We start from the raw sequence: 4,382 nt of genomic DNA on the forward strand, positions 1-4,382 counted from the left end.
TCTTCCTGATGTAGCACTCCCTTGAGAACTTCTTGGAGATCTGGTCTGGTGCTGGTAAATTCTTTCAGGTTTTGTTTATCTGAGAATGTTCTTGTCTTTTCTTCCCATATGAAGGATAATCTTGCTGGGTACAGTATTCTCTGTTGTGATTGCTTTTCCCTTAATACTTTGAATATATTTTCCCATTCTTTCCTTGCTCACATTGTTTCTGATGAGAGGTCTGCTGTTATAGAAAAAGTATTTGATGATATTTAACATGCATTTATGATTAAACTTCTCAGTAAACTAGCTATAGAGGAGAACTTACAATTTGTCAGAAAAGTCATGATGTATTTTTTCTTATTTTCTATGCTAAGATGTGTCATGACTTTTCAAATGACCCAATATATAATACCTAAGTATGAAACACAGTTTGTAGGAATATCTACAAAAATCTACAACTAATATACTTAATGGTGAGATATTTTAAACTTCCCCACTAAATATCAGGAACCAAACAATGTCTCTCCTCTTACCACTATTTTTTTAAAGGTTTTTGCCCTAGGGTGCATATACTCACTGAAGAGAGACAGAGACAGAGACAGTGAGAGGACAAATGAGGAATCATCCCTAGAGAAGATGGCTATGCCACAATCCCATCTCCTTCATTTTCTTCCTGGGATCTTGGGCATGCATGCACACACCCCCAAAGTGTTTTTCAAGCCACTGGACCCAGGACTCAAACCACAGTTGGCCATTTGGGAGTCCAGCAACATAACCGCTATGCCATCTGCTGGTCCCCTTACCACTGTTTTTTAACATAATACTGGAAGTGGCTAATATCATAGGACAGAAAAAAGAAATAAAAGGTATTCTGATTGAGAAAGAGGAAATAAACAGTTTTTGTTTGCAGATGACATCTATATAGAATACCCAAAATAGGGACCAGTAGATGGTGAAATGGTTACATTGCTGGCCTCACACAAAGTTGACTGTGGTTCAAGTCTCAGACCTCATGACTTAAAACTCACACCAGGTGCATGTGCATATGCCCAAAATCCAGAGAGGAGAATGGAGGAGAAGGGATTGTGTCATGGTCATTCTTCCTGGGGGGTGATTTTTTGCTTATCTCTCTGGTGATCACACATACCCTATTGCAAAAAATCTCTCTCAAAACAAAAAAAGAAAAAAAAGAATATCCAAAAATAACTGACTGAAACAAAGAAAAAACTTTCCTGGAACTAATAACCAAAACTGCAGGGGGGCCAGCAGGTGGTGTGGTGGTTAAGGGCATTCGACTCTCACATGGCCAACTGCGGTTCAAGTCTCAGACCTGGTGGCTTGCTTTCTCACACTCTCTTTCTCTCTGTCACTTACTCTATCCCTCTCTGGTCAAATTAAAATAAATAAATAAATAAAGTTAAATAAAATAATTCTTTTTTACAAGAAGATTACAGGATACAAAGTTAATATATAAATATTCACATTTTTTTCTATGAATGAACACTCAACAAATGAATGAATTAAGCAATGGATCAATAAAAATTGACATTAAAATTACCATTTTATTGGGCTAGCCACATAGCCCAGTATTTACAGGAGCTAGATCCCATATAGTTGACTGCCGTTTGAACCCTGACCCCAGCAGCTTGGAAAACGCACTGGGCAGGTGGGCATGTGTGTCAGTCCCAAATCCCAATAGGACAGAGAAATCGAAGGGAAGGAATTGTGGTTTTCTCAGGTATCCCAGCGTAGGTAGAAAGTATGCCTTTGTACCCTCATGCCAGTTTCTAACCCCAGATAAGTATGGTCTGTAGATTGTCTTATTTACGTCCTCAACCAAAGCAAAATATAATACAGTGATTATATTTTGACTTGATGTTTTGTTTTGTTTCTATGGTTATTTTTAAATTTTTTGGTTTTGTTTTTGCCATAAGGGAGCATGCACTAGATAGAGAGAAAGTGAGAATCAGGGAAATGGTCATGCCTCAGTCTCCTTTTGTTTAAAATTGCCTTCTGATTTGGGGTACATATGCACACATGCCTAGTATGATTTTTCAAGCTGCCAGGTCCAGGACTTGAACTGCGGTTTGTCGTATGGGAGTCTAGTGCCTCAACCATCACCTACCGGCCCCAGGGCTTGTTGTTTTAAGGAGATAACCCTTAAAATGAAGGACGAATTAGAATTAGCTAAGTACAGAGGTTCTTTTTTAAGGTATTAGGATGTTGCCTTCTTTGATAGCTAAGGCACGGTCTGGAATCAGAAGTAAGGAGCCCCCAAAACTGATCACACGAAACTGCATGAACACACTGGAATCCGCTGGGTCCAGCTAGCTGTAAGGCCGTAGGCATGCACTGTGTGAAACAGGCCATTTGTAGGGTTTTATATATCGAATTGTGTCTCTAAAAAGATATCAAAATCCTAACCCCAGGTACCTCAGAATGTGACCTTATTTTAAAATAGGGCCAGATGGGGAACCAGCAGTTAGCGTAATGGCTATGTCGCTGGACTCCCATGTAGTCGATCGCGGTTCACGTCCCAGACCCGGTGGCTTAAAACTCACGCCAGGTGTGTGTGTGTGTGTGTGTGCCCAAAATCCCAAGAGGAGAATGGAGGAGAAGGGATTGCAGTGTGACCATCCCCCTGGGGGGTGATTTCTCACTTTCTGTCTCTGTGTCTCTCTCTGTCTGTCTGGCGAGCGCACACACCCTATAACGAAAACTTCTCAAAAATAAAAATAAAAAATAGGGCCAGATGTAAATTGGCTAAGACGAGGACCTGCTGGAGTTGAGTGGGCCCCTAATCCGACATGACTGCCACCCTTATAAGAAGATGTTAGAAAAATGGAAAGGACGAGCAGTATGTTAAGATGAAAACAGAGAGCACAGTTAGGTGGCGGCAAGCTCAGGAATGCAGCTACAATCTAAAGAATGCCAAAAATCGACAGCCACCACTAGAAACTAGGAAGAGGCAAGGAAGATCTTTGAGACCCAGAGTCTCAGAGGGAGTGTGCTTGCGTGGGCCTCTTGATTTCAGACTTCTAGCCTCTAGGCTGTGCAAGACTATGTTTTAGAGTTGTCTTAGATGGCCCAGTTCAGACGACTTCAGTTGTTAAGGCAGCCCTAGGAAACTGCTTATACAGAATGTGCCTACGGAGAACGCCAAGGTAAAATCGTCTTTAGCCATCATTAGCTATCATCAAATTTAAAAGTCATCAAAGAGATGTTTAACCCTGGTAAGCTTAGAACATAATGAAGTGATTTTCAGTATTTAAATTCTCAATACGGACAGTGTATGAAATGGAAAATTTCCCAGGTGAATCCCTGCCATCCACCCATCTACATTTAAAACACTGGACTTTGCTCCTTGAGACTTATTGGCATTCTGCCAACAAAATGATTAGACATTTATCTTAGGTCGAGAACTGCTTGAGGTTCTGGGAGTACAGAGATCAGGAGGAAACAATGTGAGCTTACTCCCTCCCAGCATTCACATTCTTGTGAGAAACACAGAGAGTAAACATACTATGTCAAATAACGAATTAAACGATTACAAGCATGGGAAGGACCAGAACAGAAGGGTTCCGAGCACTGTGTCACCATGTAACAGGAGATCTGAGTGGCAGGTGTGGATGTCAATGCTTTCTTTAGAAAACAAAACAAAAATAGGGCTGGCAGGTAGCGTGGGGGTTAAGGTGGCTGGACTCCCACATGGCTGACTGTGGTTTGAGTCCCAGACTTAGCAGCTTGCTTTCTCACTTTCCTTCTCTCCCTCTGTCTCTCTCTGGTCAACTTCAATAAAATAAAAGAAATAAAAAAATACAATGAATAAAATTAAAAAAATCTTAAAAAAAAAAAAAAAAAGAAAAACAAAACAAAAATTAAAACACCTGACTTGTAACTTTTGCTCAAATAAGTCCGCCATGGCTTACTTCAGGCTATTTCTTTTATTTTATTATTATTTTAAAAAATTATTTTATTTAACTTTATTTATTTATTTATTTAAACTTGACCAGAGAGGGACAGAGAGAAAGAAAATGAGAAAGCAAGCTGCTCAGTCTAGGACTTGAACCACGGTCGGCCTCAGCCACCATGCACCTACCAGCTTCAGACTTCAGGCTATTTCTATCACCAAAGATGGAGTTGGGACAAGATATATGACAGCAGACGATCACATTCTATTTCCACCTATTAGATGGCCTCAGAACGTAGATATAGAATATAATAAAGTATTTGGAACATGATGAATCTTGAGTTTTTATTATATTCGTGTTTATTACATTTGTTTTTAATATAATTTATTCAATTATAAATATATATCATTCAATTTATCTAATAGTATCTGAATTTGTTGTTGTTTTTATTTATTTGCTTCTTCCCCGAGAGAGAGAGAGAAAGAGAGG

Source organism: Tupaia chinensis, unplaced genomic scaffold (genome assembly GCF_000334495.1).
Source record: "Tupaia chinensis unplaced genomic scaffold, TupChi_1.0 Scaffold145093_1, whole genome shotgun sequence".
NCBI lineage: Eukaryota > Metazoa > Chordata > Mammalia > Scandentia > Tupaiidae > Tupaia > Tupaia belangeri.